This window comes from Henckelia pumila, chromosome 3, assembly GCF_033568475.1.
Source record: "Henckelia pumila isolate YLH828 chromosome 3, ASM3356847v2, whole genome shotgun sequence".
NCBI lineage: Eukaryota > Viridiplantae > Streptophyta > Magnoliopsida > Lamiales > Gesneriaceae > Henckelia > Henckelia pumila.
In genome coordinates this window covers 145,277,094-145,294,906 of record NC_133122.1, presented here as the reverse complement: position 1 = coordinate 145,294,906, position 17,813 = coordinate 145,277,094, and the positions used below count along the sequence as shown (strand labels likewise).

The following is a 17,813-nucleotide window of genomic DNA, read 5'->3' as shown; positions in this document are numbered from 1 at the left end:
ATCTGCCAGAGGGGTTCCTGACGTCTTAGCAAGAGAGGTAGTAAGGCTTCATGGGATCCCCGAATGGCTAAATCGATTGTTAGAGATGGAGATCTGTTGGACTGTCCATAGTTGGGTCGCCCGTCCCATAGTTGAACCACCCGTTAATGTCTCAGCGTTCCAATTGTTTCATTCCTGGGTATGAAAGGAGTGTGATACTGTGTTGAGATATCCTACATCAATTGATAATGTTCCTAGAAGTTTCATATATAGGGCTGCAGAATCCTCCCCCTTGTGCTAACTTTTGGAATTGAGTTAGGTCGAAGTCCAATTTTTTAATATGGTATCAGAGCTCAGACCCACCGCTAAGTGTTGGACTGCTCATGGTTGAGACTTGAGCCACCCGTCCCATAGTGGGGCCACCCGATAATGTCTCAACTCTCCATACGTTTCATTTCTAGACTTGAGAGGGATGTGTGGGTGTGTTGAGATGTCCAACATCGTTTAGATAAAGTTCTTGGGATTTTCATATATAGGTTTGGTCCGTTTGGACAATCCTCTCCCTTGAGCTAGCTTTTTGGACAATCTAAGTCCAAATCTTAACATGGTATCAGAGCTCACGCCAACCGTTATGTGTTGGACCGTCTATAATTGGGCTGCTTATAGTTAGGTCACCCGTTAATATGTCAACGCTCTAGATGTCCATTCCTGAAGGGTGTGGGAGATGTGCTGAAATATGTCTCGCATCAGTTGGATAAAGTTCGGTACTTATATGGACAAGGACAACCCTCCTCCTTTGAGCTACCTTTTGGGATGGAGTTATTTGCATGCCTTTAGTTACATCTGAACAACAAATTGCTAACGTCTTCACGAAAGGTCATTTTTTATCAAAGATTGAAGACTTTACCCTCAAGCTGGGTATGATAAATATCTTTGCACCAACTTGAGGGGGAGTGTGGTAAAATTGGAATAGAATACGTTATTTCTAGTATAGTATCCTTTTAATATGTGTTCCTTATTTGTACCCATTAGTTAAGGTTAATTTCTTGTTTAATATCTAGAAATAAGGTAACTGTTGAAGATATCAAATCTTTATCTCTTCTTTGTATTTAGACTTTGTATCTAGATCTTATCTTATCTAGAGTAACTCTATAAAGTTTCTACTGTATCGTTCTTTTTTATGAATATCAGAAACCTTTTTTGCTTTTCTTCCATGTTGTTTTCATCACTTATGACATGATATTAGAGACGACGGTGATCCATGGTTAAATACGGCATGGCAGCATCAGATCGTTCCTCCTCAACGGAGGTCACCTCGCCTCCCACTCAGATCTTCGATAATACTTCTATTCCCATCACAAATCACAAATTGAACAGGAATAATTATCTACAATGGTCCCGGTCCGTAATGATGTTTATTTGCGGCAAAGGGAAAGACGACCTTATCTCTGGCACAGCTGTCTGCCCTAAGAAAGCTGATCCAGGCTTCAAAACATGGCAATCTGAGAATAATATGATGATGTCTTGGCAAATTAGTTCGAAAACGAATGAAATTGGAGAGAATTTCTTGCTTTATCCCACGACAAAAAAAATTTGGGAGGCTGCCCGTGACACATATGTTGAATATTCTTTTTCTTAATTCCTAGGATTCTCTATCTTGGTAATATGGGTAAATTATATTGGTAAAGTAGGAATAGATTATTTCCTTAATTTAGCTTTTATTCATATTTATAAATTAGGTTGTATCCTTGTTTCATAATCAATGAGAATAATATTTTTCTCTACAATACATTGTTTCTATACTTTCTACATGGTATCAGAAGTTCCGGGAAGTGTCTTGCCATGATCTCGTTCGGCAGTATGGCTTCTTCCGAAGACGATCCACAGCCCAAACTGTCGCCCAACACCCCTACTGCCTCCCCTATTCCCGAAGCCACTCCTTTCTCCTCTATCACATGCCATAAATTAACAGGCCACAACTACCTCCAATGGTCTCAGTCCGTCAAAATGTTCATCTGCGGCAAGGGAAAGGAGGATCATCTCTCCGGTGCCTCGACCTGTCCCGCCGCCGGTGATGCTAAATTCAAACTGTGGACTGCCGAGAATAATATGGTTACGTCGTGGCTCATTAATTCGATGACCCAAGATATAGGGGAGAATTTCCTACTCTACCGCACAGCCGCGGAAATTTGGGATGCGGTTCGGACCACGTATTCATCTCAAGAGAATACGTCGGAGTTATTTCGCATTGAGGGCCTGCTATATGGTCTACGCCAAGGGGAGGATAGCGTCACCACCTACTTCAACGCTCTCACTCGCTTGTGGCAACAACTGGATTTGTTGGCGTCTCATGCCTGGACATGCACCACTGATGACGCTCTCTTCCGTTCAATCTTGGACACCAAGCGTGTCTTCCAATTTCTGTTGGGCCTCCATCCATCTTTCGATGCTGTCCGGGGCCAAATTTTGGGCACCAAACCACTGCCTGGCCTTCGTGCCGTCTTTTCTGAGGTGCGCCATGAAGAAAGTCGGCGCCACTTGATGCTGGGCTCTCCTGGTTCTTCTCCATCTGTCGATGGGTCAGCCCTTGCCACTCATCGGCCCACTTTTAACACAGGGCCAGGACCCCCAGCCCATCCACCAACGATCGCTGCCCCCTTTGGTGAGCCTAACATCTGCAATGGTAGACCATGGTGTCCAAAGTGTAAACGGCCAAATCACACCCTCGACACTTGCTGGCGCATCCACGGGAAACCAGCCGATTGGAAGTCGGCTAGGGCTCGCCAGTCCACCGCCGCTGCCGCTGACAGTTCCTCCTCCACCCCGCTGCCTTTCACCAAGGAACAATTGGAGATGTTGAAAACCATGTTCACTCCATCCGTTTCTTCCCCGTCTCTCCTAGGGGCTGGTAACATTGCCCATCACTCTGGTATTGCTCACTGTGCCAATGCTCTGCTTTCGAAACCCATATTATCTGATGTCTGGATTGTTCATTCGGGTGCCTCCGATCACATGACTGGGAATTTTTTGTTATTCGACTTTTATCGTCCTTGTGAGGATTCTCGTTCCGTTCGCATTGCTAATGGGACTACCTCCTCGGTGGTTGGTATTGGTTCGGTTACTCTCAACAGGGATATTAGTTTACAGTTTGTTTTCTTCGTACCCGAGCTTACGTGCAATTTATTATCTGTCAGTCAACTTAATTCCTCTGTTAATTGCCGGACTGTATTTAATAATGACTCTTGTATCTTTCAGGATCTAGCTTCGGGGAAGACGATTGGTTGTGCTGATCTTCGTGCTGGTTTATACCTTCTCCGTATGGACGTTTCTCCCAAGAATGGGCTTCCTCGTGTTTCTGCCTCATTGTTTTCTACTTGCTGCTCCGTGTTTAATTCCAATAGGGATAGTGACTTGTTATTATGGCATTATCGCTCAGGGCATCCAAAATTTTTGTATCTCTCCAAGTTGTTTCCATATCTTTTCAGTAATAAAAATTCAAAGTTCTTACAATGTGATATTTGTCAGTTTTCTAAACACACACGTCACTCTTTTACGTCTCAACCTTACACACCATCAGCCCCATTCTCCCTTATCCACAGTGATATCTGGGGTCCGTCGCGTGTGAATAATGTCACTGGCGCCCGCTGGTTCCTCTTATTCGTAGATGATCATACACGGATCTCTTGGGTCTTCTTGATGAAGGAAAAATCTGAAGCCACATCATTGTTCAAAAATTTTCATACCATGATCCAAACACAATTCTCAGCTAAGATCCAGATAATCCGTTCTGATCGAGCCCGTGACTTTTTTAATGCTGTACTGGGTGATTACCTTGCCCTTCATGGCATTGTCCATCAAAGCTCGTGCGTTGACACCCCTCAGCAAAACGGGGTCGCAGAACGTAAAAATCGTCATTTGCTTGAGGTTGCTCGTTCTCTTTTATTCACGACCAAAGTACCTAAACACTTCTGGGGCGAAGCTGTCTTGACTGTCACATACTTGATTAATCGCATGCCTTCTCGGGTACTGAAATTCAACTCCCCTGTCAGTTCCTTCTTTGTCTCATTTGAATGGTTATCGCCTGCATATCGTGTTTTTGTTTCTGGTATAGATAAAGTTCAGACTCCATCTTCTATCGAGGAAGCCTTCAAAGATCCAAAATGGAAAGCAGCAGCCTTTGAAGAAATCAAAGCCCTCGAAAGGAACCAAACCTGGCAGATTACTGAACTTCCACTAGGGAAGTGAACTGTGGGGTGCAAATGGATCTTTACAGTCAAACATAAGCCGGACGGAAGCATTTAACGGTACAAAGGGGTACACACAGTCATATGAAATTGATTATCAGGAGACATTTGCACCAGTTGCCAGACTTAACACTATCAGAGTACTTTTCTCCATTGCGGCAAATCTCGATTGGCCCTTATTCCAATTGGATGTCAAAAATGTTTTCCTAAATGGTAATCTTGAAGAAGAAGTCTACATGGACATACCTCCAGGATTTATGCCAGAAACAATGAAGAACTAAGTGTGCAGGCTGAAAAAATCTTTGTATGGGTTGAAACAATCATCTAGAGCATGGTTTCATCGGTTTACAAATGTGCTGACTAGTGATGGATATTTACAGTGTCAGTCAGATCATACTCTGTTTGTTAAAAATTCTGATGGTAAGGTTATAATTCTTATTGTCTATGTGGATGACATTGTTCTTACTGGAAATCATGAGAGAGAAATGAATCAGATAAAAGGTGTCCTTTCAAAAGAATTCGAAATGAAGGACCTTGGACCTCTTAAGAATTTTCTAGGCATGGAAGTGGCCAGATCTTCAATTGGGATTTCAGTCTCTTAGCGGAAGTATGTTCTTGATTTATTGAAAGAAACAGGAATGTTAGGGTGCAAACCAATTGACACCCCAATGGATCCAAATGTCAAGATAGGAACTGAAGAAAATCATGCACCTACTGACAAAGGCAGATATCAACGATTGGTGGGTAGACTTATATATCTCTCTCTCATACCCGACCAGATATTGGATTTGTTGTGAGTGTGATTAGTCAACATATGAATAACCCAACTGTAGGACACATGGAAGCAATATATCGCATACTGAGATATCTAAAGGGAACACCTGGAAAGGGACTGTAAACTTTTCTAAGAATGTTTGCTTACATTCTGTTTTGTTTGTACCTGATTTGGATTGTAACCCATTACCAGTTAGCAAGTTAAATCGAGATCACAATTGCTCAACTACTTCTGTGTTGATTCTTGTGTTTTTCAGGATTTGCCATCGAGGAAGATGATTGGTTGTGCTGATTTCTGTGCAGGGTTGTATCTCTTCAAAGCTGTCCCATTGCAACCAAAGCTGCCCAAAAGCCCAATCAGTTTGTTTTCAGCTTCTAATTCTAGTTTGAATAAAGATAATAATGTTTTGTTATGGCATTATCGTCTAGGACATTAGAATTTTGTGTACCTTGAAAAAGTTTTTCCATCTTTATTCAGAAATAAAATCTCTAAGTTCTTGCATTGTGATGTTTGCCAATTTTCTAAGCACACACGCAACTCGTTCCCACAATCATATGGGATTGATTATCAAGAGACCTTCACCCCAAAGGCTAGACTCAATACTGTCCGAGTTCTCTTGTCAGTTGCAGCAAATTTAGACTGACCTTTATATCAACTTGATGTAAAGAATATCTTTCTCAATAGGAATCTTGAGGAAGAAATTTATATGGATATCCCTCCTAGATTTGAAACTCGGAGCACAACCAACAAAGTATGCCGATTAAAAAAGTCTCTGTATGGCCTAAAACGGTCACCCCGAGCCTGGTTCCATCAGTTCACTAATGTTCTAAAAGAAGATCATACCTTGTTTGTCAAACACTCAAGGTAAGATCACAGTTCTCATTGTCTATGTTGATGATATTGTCCTAACAAGAAACCATGAAAAGGGGATAATGAATGTCAAAGCATTACTTTCGAGTGATTTGAAATGAAAGATTTCGGGAATTTGAGATACTTTCTAGGGATAGTAGTGGCCAGATAATCATTTGGGATTGCAATATCACAAAGAAAATGTCTTGGATATCCTAAAGGAGACGGGGATGTGAGGGAGCAAACCAGTAGACACACCCATGGATGCAAACATAAAACTTGGAGTGAAGAAAGATTGTCCACTAATTGACAAAGGGAGTGTATCAAAGGCTAGTTGGAAAATTGATTTACCTCTCTCACTCGGCCTGACATTGGATTTGCTGAAAGTATCATCAGCCGATTCATGAATAACCCAACTGAAGATCACATGGAAGCAGTGTATCGAGTATTGAGATACCTGAAAAACCTAGGAAAAAGGACTTTTCTACACACAAACCTCAGTCAAAAACATCAAGGTTTATTGCGATGCAGATTGGGCAGGCTCACAAACTGACAGACGTTCTACATCAGGCTATTGTACTTTTGTATGGGGAAACCTTGTAACTTGGAGTAGCAAGAAGCAGTCAGTCGTAGCACGTATCAGTGCAGAAGCAGAATATCGAGCATTAAATAAGAAACCTATAAAGTTTCTACTGTATCATTTCTTTCTATAAATATCAGAAACCTTTTTTGTTTTTCTTTCCGTGCTGTTTTCATCACTTACGACAGTAACTAAAATTGAATATAGGTGGCATGTAACTACACAAATACTGTGAAGAAAAATTAATGAGAAGTGTCAGATTTTCTCGTTACTTCTCTACGCTTTTACTGTGCTTTCAGGATGTAACCAAGCAATACACCAGATGAATTGGGAGACAAGATAAAGATGCATGAAGGAGAACCTGTTGATAAAAAAAAGTTAGTGGTTGGTTGGAAAACTCATCTACCTCTCACACACTCGTACAGAGTTTTCGGGCAGAGAAGCTTTCGATCGATCGGTAATTTTTTATCAATCGAGCAGAAGGAAGAAAAGATGCGGGACAGAAGATGTTGCGCTCGAGCGGTAATTTTTAACCGATCGAGTGAGACGAAAATTCGGCGAATTATATTTTAAAAAGGCAACTTTCTTGGGAAGGACCGAAGGACTCTATACTTTAAATATCATCTAGAACTCGAATTATAAGATTCTTTGGACGGCTGATTATAAGAATCTTTGAACGGCTGAAGACGTGGGAAACATCTTGGCGGCTAGGTTTTCTCTCTTGTTCTTAAATTTATTTTATTTCTTCAATTTTTCTAGGGAATTCATGAATATCTGTGGCTAAGTTTTATTCTTGGTAGAGGAAGACAAACCGTTGAAGTTTTATTTATCTTGTGAGATTTTGATTGTCATCGTTTAATTTTTAGAATATCAATAGTTGTTTGGAATTGTCATGTTTCTGTGTTTAATTATTGGCTTGATCACCTAATAATTTTCTCATACAAACTACAGCTAAATTAGATATCAAATCCGTAATTGTTTGATCCCTCTAATTTGTGAAGCAACTATGATTAATGATTTCCGCTTGTGAATTTGTTAATTCGTAGGGACAACAATTGACTAGATTAAATACAACCGCTTGTGTTTGTGTTGTGTAGATTCATCAATTTCACTAGTTTGAATGCTACCTTAGATTTAAATCTTGATCGCTTGTATCTTGATTAATTTATTGGTAAGCATTAATTTAGAACGCTTGTGTGAAAACCCGGAACTTGGCCTCCAAGTTTTTTCAATTTAAGAATGATCTCCTAAACTTGGAAGAGGTAATTTTTCCTTTTCTTTGAGATTGAACAACTTGGATACAAATCAACTTATTTCAGCAATTAAATCAAGTTCATTTATTGACAGAATTTTTAATCCTATCAAGCTGATTTTATTTCCATAATCGAAGCAACAAATCACTCCATTTTCAACACCATATCTCGTCACCCTCTCCTATATAAAGCCACAAGACCTCTTCAGAAATCTCACACAATTTCTCACCATATTTTCGAAACCATCTAGCAATTTAATTCAATGGTTTTGTCCACTTCTTCTCTACTTTCACGTGGGAGGAGTGTAATTTTCTGAAAAGGTCAGCCTCTTTGGTCTCCAAGAATTCGAGATAGTGGCATAGGGATTGGAGGAGAGTTGCTTCAAAAATCAAGTACAAATTGGAGTCAAAAGGTGAGTCAATTTTGTCTCAAGTTTCAAGAAAGCACAATTGGACCCAAAGATTTATTAATATTTTTCTCCATTACACGTGAGAATTGTTTAGGAAATTGAAAGAAGTATTGCTCAACAATTTGGTCAAGTATTCTACCAAATTTTTCGAGGAAGCCACTCTAAATTTTTGGTCAAGCTTCACCTGATATTTGCACAAATAATTTCGGTAAGTGGGCTTTGTTTTAAAATATTATGTATGATTTAAAATTCGATCGTTCATGATAATCTTTGAAATTTTGCTATGTAATTCTTATTCATGATAAGATTTGTTAAGAGTATGTTTTGGCACTGTTATGACTCAAATTATGAATGGAAAGAAAATTTTCGAACCATGTTATGTTATGGCACTGATGCGGTGGGTAATAATAACCGTTCTATGACCTCACCCCTTAGAGGGATTACATATAGGGGATCTTGCAGAAAATGAAAACGACATTTGAGATTGGCATTCATTCCTCCAACCTTTCAAACATCTTATGATGCCAAGTTTACCGCTCCGCCGCGAATAATGAGAAAAACTTCAGTGTCTGGCCAAAGTCATGTTATGTTATGTCATGTCAACTATGTTATGATGATGTTCATGCTATGTTATGTTGAGACATGATATGAAATGCTTATACTTTGAATTAATTCATGAAGTTTTTGAAATAAATATATATATATGTGTATATTTTGGTATGATCGATCGGCCCCCACTTGCTGAGTGTTTTCCAAAACGCTCACCCCTTACTTTCCTCATCAGATAGGAATAAAGATGAAGTTGAAGAAATCGAGAAAAAACATGTTTTGGAGATGGTGATAATAAGAGTTTATGAGATTTTATAGTTATTATTCTGATTTGTAAGATGTAAAGACGTTTCCGCAAAGTTTATTCCATTTTTGGGAATTTTTGAGTTGTACATAATATTTATTATGGATTTTACCTATGAAATAGACTGGTTTTAGTTAAATTTTGTACTAAGAGTCTGGTTGTTTTCGAATGATATTTGAAAGCAACGGCGATGTCACCCGGACCCGGGAGCGGGGCATGACAGCTTGTGTCTAATTAATTAAAATTAAGGTGAGATATGACAATTTAAACAAGAGATTTCTGGAAAAACTATCTTCTTTATTGACAAAAGGAATTACAATATATAGACATCTAGAATAATCAAATCCCTTGATCCTAGCATAATCAAATCCCCTATTTAGAAAGAAATATAACATAATTACAGTAAGAATATATACAACAATATAATAAGGAAATAATATATTGACATAATATATTGACATCCCCCTCAAATTGATACGGGTAAATCTGTCAGCATCAATTTGCCACTGAGAAACTTGTGTCGTTGGCGCGTCAAAGCTTTGGTAAAGACATCAACTATCTGAAGATCGGTAGTGATATGAGGAAGAGTGATAACACCGTTTGTGAAGGCCTCCCTGATATAATGACAGTCCACCTCTATGTGCTTGGTGCGTTCGTGGTAGACTGGATTTGCAGCTATCTGAATAGCACTGGTATTATCACCATGAAGTGGAGTAGGAGCTGTTTGAGGAGATCCAAGTTCGGAAAGAAGACCACGAAACCACACTGTTGGAAATTCATCAATCAACGGTTTTCCAACCTAGTTCCTATTCTGAAAATATTATAGGATTTTTTTCCTTGTATTTTTAGACAGTAAATACTGTAAATAGGGTAGTAGAAATCTGTTAAATATTCAACCCTAATTTGTTACCTTTTATATTGTATTTGCTCTTCTATAAGAGCCCCTGTTTACTCGTTCACAGAAATAAGAGTATTTTTTCTCTTCATATATTTTCCAAGATGGTATCAGAGAGGGTTTGATCCTCTAACAACCCTCCGTTCACTTTGCCGCCTGTAGTTTCATTGCTGCGCTAAACACAGCCGTGTTTTTTCTCCAACAAATCCATCGGCATCCCTTTCAACTTTGCACTTGCGCAGAGTTATTTGGTCTACTGGGCAGTGAGTGGTTTGGGCCTTTTCTGACCAGCCCAATCTATTCATTGGGTATTTGGGCCAGCCTCCATTCCATACCGCTTTCATCGCAAGTTTTGGTCCTTTACGGCCAATTTTTTTCTGCAGCTAGGTCCGAAGTTCCTTCTGATACGAAGTCCACTCCTGCGGCTACGATTCCAATTAAAATTTCTGAGCCACAATCTGTCAGAATCACGACCATCCGATTAAATGGCGACAACTTCCTCCGTTTGTCCCAATCTGTCCGGATGTATCTCCGCGGGCAAGGAAAAATCGGGTATATCACTGGTGACAAGAAGATTCCTGCTGTTGATGATCCATTATATACTACTTGGGATGCTGAAAATTCTATGGTTATGACATGGTTGGTCAATTCAATGGAAGAAGATATAAGCTCCAATTACATGTGTTATCCCACCGCAAAAGAATTGTGAGACAATCTGAATCTGATGTATTCTGATTTGGGCAACCAATCTCAAGTTTTTTAATTGACCCAGAAATTGGGTGAGATCCGTCAGGGAACTGATCCAGTAACAAAATACTTCAATTCATTGAAGAGATTGTGGCAAGATCTCGACCTTTTCAACACATATGAGTGGAAATCTATTGATGATTGCAACCACCACAAAAAATTGGTGGAGGACAGCCGCGTCTACAAGTTTCTTGCGGGCCTCAATGTTGAGTTTGATGAAGTTCGAGGAAGAATTATTGGGAGATCTCCTCTCCCATCCATTAGTGAAGTTTTTTCAGAAGTGAGAAGAGAAGAAAGTCGAAGGAATGTCATGCTTGGAAAAAAGAACACGGATGAAACAGTTGAAATTTCTGGATTTGTTGGTGATGGTGCAGCCTACAAGGCTAAAAATTATCAATGCCAGACAGACGAAAAACCACGAGTTTATTGCGATGCTTGCAACAAGCCCTACCACACACGTGAGACGTGTTGGAAAATCCATGGAAAACCTGCCAATTGGAAAAGTCGCAAGCAAGGAGACCAGAATAAGCGTGGACCTCCTACTGCCAATGAAGCCAACTCAAGTCTATTCAGCAGAGAGCAGATTGATCATCTTTTACAACTGATAAAATCCAACTCCTCATCCTGTATTCCTAGTGTTTCTTTGGCACAAACAGGTAGAAAGCCTAAAGCCCTTTCTTGTTTAAACTCCTCTCCGTGGATAATAGATTCCGGAGCTTCTGATCATATGACTAGTTTTTCTCATTTGTTTAAGACATATTTTCCTTGTCCCGAAAATGAGAAAATTAGGATAGCTGATGGTAGTTGTGCTCCTATTATAGGAAAAGGACTTATTAAACTAACTGAGAAAATTAATCTCAATTATGTTCTTCATGTCCCTAGATCAGCCTGCAATCTCTTGTCAGTCAGTAAACTGTCCAAAGATTCTAACTGTTCTATTACTTTTTTTGAATCACATTGTGAATTTCAGGACCGGAACTCGGGGATGATGATTGGGCGTGCTAGGATGATTGAAGGTCTTTACTACTTTGATGAATCACCCGCCAATAATAAAGAAGCTCGGGTCTTTAGTAGTACTAGTTCAATCTCTGCTAGAGAGAAAATCATGCTATGGCACCGTAGATTAGGACATCCTAGTTTTATTTACCTAAAACATTTATTTCCAGAATTATTTAAAGGTTTGGATTGTTCCTCATTTCAGTGTGAAAGTTGTTTTTTCGCAAAACATCATCGTTCTCCATATTTGCCAAAAAGTTACCAGGCCTCTAGACCTTTTTATTTGATTCATACTGATGTTTGGGGTCCTTCTAAAGTAACTACAATTTCTGGTAAACGTTGGTTTGTCACATTTATTGACGATCACACACGTTTATGTTGGATTTATCTGATGCATAAAAAATCTGATTTGAAAATTTTATTCAAAGATTTTTGCATGATGATTGAAAATCAGTTTCAAGCTAAGGTTGGTATTTTACATTCAGACAATGGAAAGGAATATTTTAACGAGCAATTAGGTGATTTTTTGAAAGAAAAAGGTATTCATCATCAATTTACTTGTCCCTATACCCCACAACAAAATGACATTGCCGAAAGAAAAAATAAACATTTACTTGAAGTCGCACGTGCCATAATGTTTTCCATGCATATACCTAAACATTTATGGGGTGAAGCAGTTCTCACAGCTGCTTATTTGATAAACAGGATGCCTACTAAAGTGTTACAGTATAAATCACCTCTTGATTGCTTGAAAGATTTCTTTCCAGAAACAAGGTTATATTTTGACTTACCTATCAAAGTTTTTGGATGTACTGTTTATGTTCATATCCCAAGTCAATTTCGTTCAAAACTAGATCCACGTGCTGTGAAATGTATTTTCTTGGGTTATTCTTCGAATAAAAAGGGATACAAATGTTTTGACCCTCATAAAAGGGTATTCCATGTGAGTATGGATGTTTCTTTTGTAGAAACATAACCTTACTTCACCAAAAATTCTCTTCAGGGGGAGAGGAATGAAGTTGACGAAATTTTTGGGATGTTTCGAACCCACTTCCCAATGTTGTTGGTCTTACACAAGAACCAAATGTTTCTGGTACTGTTCCTTTAGGAAAACCAGAATCTGTGGTGCTCAGTAAAGAGGTCTCTCATGCAGGGGAGGAAAAGTACTTCAACTTGATTCTGAGCTTCAGGTTTATACCAGAAAGAAATTTCATTCAAGAAATAAAGACTTGACTATCAATCCTGCACAACACCAATCAGAAAATCCGAGTTCTGGCACTGAAAATTCAGGTAATCCTACTCCCACTCAAATTCCAGATTTGACTTCCTCTACTTTACCAATTATTTCTGATATGGATGTTCCTATAGCTGTTAGAAAAGGTGTTCGAAGTTGCACCGAACACCCTATTTCTAACTCTCTCTCATATCATAGACTCTCAAAAAGCCATAAAGCGTTTACATCTAGGATTTCACACTTGTTTGTCCCGAGGAATGTACATGAAGCACTGGATGATCCGAATTGGAGATTAGCAGTCATGGAGGAGATGAATGCTCTAAGGAAAAGTGGTACCTGGAAGATAGTTGATCGACCAAGAGGCAAGAAAGTAGTCGGATGTAAATGGGTTTTTACGATAAAATGCAAGGCTGATGGGAGTATTGAGAGGTACAAGGCTAGACTGGTGGCTAAAGGGTTCACTCAGACTTATGGGATTGACTACCAGGAGACATTTGCCCCTGTTGCTAAAATAAATTCTATTGGAGTTTTGTTAAACTCCACTGGCCTTTGCATCAACTTGATGTCAAAATTGCGTTTCTCAATGGCGATCTTGAGGAGGAGGTATTTATGAACCTACCACCAGGATTTGAAGGACTTGGCAGCGATAAAGTATGCAGATTAAATAAGTCCTTGTATGGACTCAAACAGTCGCCGAGAGCATGGTTTGAACGCTTTGGAAAGACAGTTATTAGCTATCGCTTTGTGCAGAGTCAAGCAGATCATACTATATTTTATAAACATTCAAGACACGGTAAAGTTGCAATCTTGATAGTTTATGTTGATGACATAATCTTAACCGGTGATGATAAAACAGAATTAGTAGATCTCAAGAAGAGACTTGCCAACGAGTTCCAAATAAAGGATCTGGGAGTTCTTAAATATTTCCTTGGAATGAAGTTTGCAAGATCCAAAGAAGGTATATTTGTTAATCAAAGAAAATATGTTCTTGATCTTCTTGGAGAAACAGGTTTACTAGGCTGTAAGATGGTTGACACCCCAATTGATCCTAATCTGAAGTTACAAGATGCCAAGGCCGAAAACCTTAATAATAAGGAAAGATATCAAAGACTTGTGGGGAAGTTAATTAATATAACTCACACACGTCCCGATATTACCTTTGTTGTTAGTATGGTGAGTCAATTCATGCACTCGCCAGGAAGAGAACACTTTGATGCTGTCTACAGGATTTTAAAATATTTGAAAGGGACTCCGGGAAAAGGGCTGCTTTTAAAAAAACATGGACATCTTCAAGTTGAAACTTACACAGATGCAGATTGGGCAGGAAGTGTTATAGACAGAAGATCTACATCTGGTTACTGCTCATTTGTTGGTGGAAACATTGTCACTGGCGGAGTAAAAAACAAAATGTGGTAGCTAGAAGTAGTGCTGAAGCTGAATTCAGAGCTGTTGCACATGGAATCTGCGAGGCAATGTGGATAAAAAGAATTCTTGAAGAATTGAAGATTTCTCATTCAGCTCCTATGAAAGTTTATTGTGACAATAAAGCTGCTATTTCTATAGCTCACAATCCAGTACTACATGATCGGACAAAGCATATAGAAGTGGATAAGCATTTCATCAAGGAGAAACTCAATGCTGGAATAATAAGTCTGTCATATCTTCCAACAGGTGAACAACTGGCTGATGTGTTAACAAAGGGTCTACCTAAGAAGCAATTTGATAAACTGACAAGCAAGCTGTCTTTGGAAGATATCTTCAAACCAGCTTGAGGGGGAGTGTTGGAAATTCATCAATCAACGGTTTTCCAACCTAGTTCCTATTCTGAAAATATTATAGGATTTTTTCCTTGTATTTTTAGACAGTAAATACTGTAAATAGGGTAGTAGAAATCTGTTAAATATTCAACCCTAATTTGTTACCTTTTATATTGTATTTGCTCTTCTATAAGAGCCCCTGTTTACTCGTTCACAGAAATAAGAGTATTTTTTCTCTTCATATATTTTCCAAGACACACAATTTCAGAACAAGCTGCAGACATGGCTCTATATTCAGCCTCTGTGGAAGATTTAGAAACACTATCTTGTTTCTTACACTTCCAAGAAATCAAGGCATCGCCAAGGAAAATGCACCAGCCTGTGGTAGATTTCCTGGTATCCGAGCATCCAGCCCAATCAGCATCACAGTATGCAGTCAAATGAACAGCTGATCCAGTAGGAAAACTCAACCCACGAGTAGGTGACCCAATTAAGTATCGAATAATGCGACGAAAAGCAACCATATGAAGATGTCGAGGCGACTGCATAAATTTGCTAACAATATGGACAACATAAGAGATGTCAGGCCTTGTAATAGTTAGGTAGATAAGACTACCAACAAATTGTCAGTATAAAAAAGGATCAGATAAAAGCTCGCCTTCGTCTTTCCGATATTTAACATTCACCTTCATTGGTGTATCAACATCCTTTAAACCAGCTAACTCAATGAGATCTTGGATATATTTATGCTGATTTAAGAACAAAACATGAGCCCGAGAGTGAACTTCAAGGCCTAGAAAATATGTGAGATGTCCAAGATCTTTCAATTGAAAAGTACCATGCAACATATTTTGGAACTTAGTAATCAGCCCATTGTCATTACCAGTGATGAAAATATCATCGACATAGACCAAGAGAAAGACAATACTGTTTGTTGTCTGATGAAAGAAGAGAGACGTATCATATTGACTCTGTGTGAAAGAAAAGTGGAGAAGAGTGCTGCGAAACTTCTCAAACCAGGCTCGAGGGGTCTGCTTCAACCCGTACAAAGAACGTAGTAGCTTGCAAACTTCATGAGGAGTTGTGATTGACATACCGGTTGGAAGTTTCATGTAAATCTCTTCTTTAAGGTCCCCATGCAAGAAAGCATTTTTTACATCTAGCTGATGTAAAGGCCAAGATTTAGAAGAGGCAAGAGCAAGAATGGTTCTCACAGTGGTCATCTTAGCAACTGGTGCAAATGTTTCGTCATAGTTGAGACCATATTCCTCCCCCTTGTGCCATCAATGTGACCCCATAACTCCTTTCCCTTAACAAAGATTTGGAATTGGAAGGCCCACACCGAATAATTCTTGCCATTAAATCGAACAAGAAAATGTTTTGATTTTTCAAAAGACATGATTCAACAAGAATTCAGAGAGCAAGTACAAGAAAACAAAAAAGTCTCGGAACTAGGAATAGACGCACACACGAAATGATCTCAGAGTTTTTGGCTTTGATGCCATGACAATTTAAACAAGAGATTTCTGGGAAAACTATCTTCTTTATTGACAAAAGGAATTACAATATATAGACATCTAGAATAATCAAATCTCTTGATCCTAGCATAATCAAATCCCCTATTTTAGAAAGAAATATAACATAATTACAGTAAGAATATATACAACAATATAATAAGGAAATAATATATTGACATAATATATTGACAAGATAGAAATTAAGTTTTCAATGATGAATATTCAAATGTTAATTAATTATTTTTAGAGAATCGATGACCAAGTGAATAACTTCAAGGGCGTAGTCGACCAATACCAAGGCTTGTTTTAATTGAATTCTTTGTTATAATTTTAATCTGCATGATAATTAATAAAATTTATTTTAAATTGCTTTTAATTAGTAGTAGTTAAATTCAAATCCAAAAACCCTATTTTATTTATTTTCAGTATTTTTAAGAACACGATAAATTTCGCTTTCCTCGTGAGAATGATCTCTACTCTCGCTACTACAAATTTATTTGTTTGAGTTAAGTTGGCTTAATTTGGGTGTGATACGACTAAGCACTACCATGCAGTAAACTTAGTAGGCCAATACATGCACTCACCATGTCAAAGTCATCTCAATGTTGTCTATAGAATTTTGAGATATTTAAAACAGACTCATGGGAGAGGATTATTCTTTGCAAAAATTAATGATAGAAAAATGTGCGCTTTCACCGATGATGACTGGGTGGGATCAATTAAGGATCGGAAGTCAACCTCTGGATATTGTACGATAGTGTGGGAGAATTTAGTAACTTGGCGAAGCAAGAAACAGTCAATTATTGCAAGAAGTAGTGCAGAAACAGAGTATAAAGCTATGACTCATGGGTATCTGAACTTATTTGGATAAAAAGAGTAATGAATGAGCTGAAAATTCAGTGTGAAGACTCTATGAAACTATATTGTGATAGGAAGTCAACTATCAATATAGCCCACAATCCAATACACCATGACAGGTCCAAACATGTAGAGGTGGATGGTCACTTTAGAAAAAGTGGATGAAGGGATTCTAAGCGTAGAGTATGTGCCTACGTCTCTCCAACTAGCAGACCTCACAAAAGGATTGTCAGAGCAAGCTCTTTAGGTTTTTGTCGGCAAGCTTGGTCTCATCAACATTTACCAAGCTTGAGGGGGAGTGTATGATCTTGATATGATTAGTTTAGTTTAAATTTGTATATATGATCAATTTGGGTAATCTGATAGGCTTTGTATCTTTTATTTTATGTTTTTTGTTAAGATAGGATTTTATATTCCTGAACTATTGGGATTTAAATCCCCTTTATACTCTATATAATGATTGGTATATTCAGTAATAAAAGAATCCATTTTCTCTCTTTAGATTTTGACAATTCAATTTTTTCCATATGTCCCTATTAATATTTCTCTGTCTTTTTCCATCTGTCTCTCTATTTTTTTTAAGTTTACTTTTATAACCCTCGTTGATTTCCCATTTCCTTGGAATAAAAATGTAAATATGTGCATTCACAATGCAAAATCTGAACCCTTCATTCATATTTTTATTATAGAACTAGATAATCGCAGATGGTGATAGAGTTTCTTTTTTAAGCTGGACTACATAATTTTGAGAAATTATATGTTTTGATACGAAATTGGTAGTATTGTTATCATACATTATACCGATAAATTGTTTAGCACCTGTATTGATATTGATATTTATCTACTTATTATAGCTTTTAAATGATG

The 17,813-nt window shown here is 38.3% G+C and overlaps 1 protein-coding gene across 2 annotated transcripts in view; it reads right to left on the bottom strand.

Annotated features, from left to right (window-relative positions):
• LOC140892443 (probable RNA-dependent RNA polymerase 5) overlaps positions 1-17,813 on the bottom strand; it is a 61,718-nt gene that overhangs the window by 28,299 nt on the left and 15,606 nt on the right. The gene's annotated exons all lie outside the window — the stretch shown is intronic.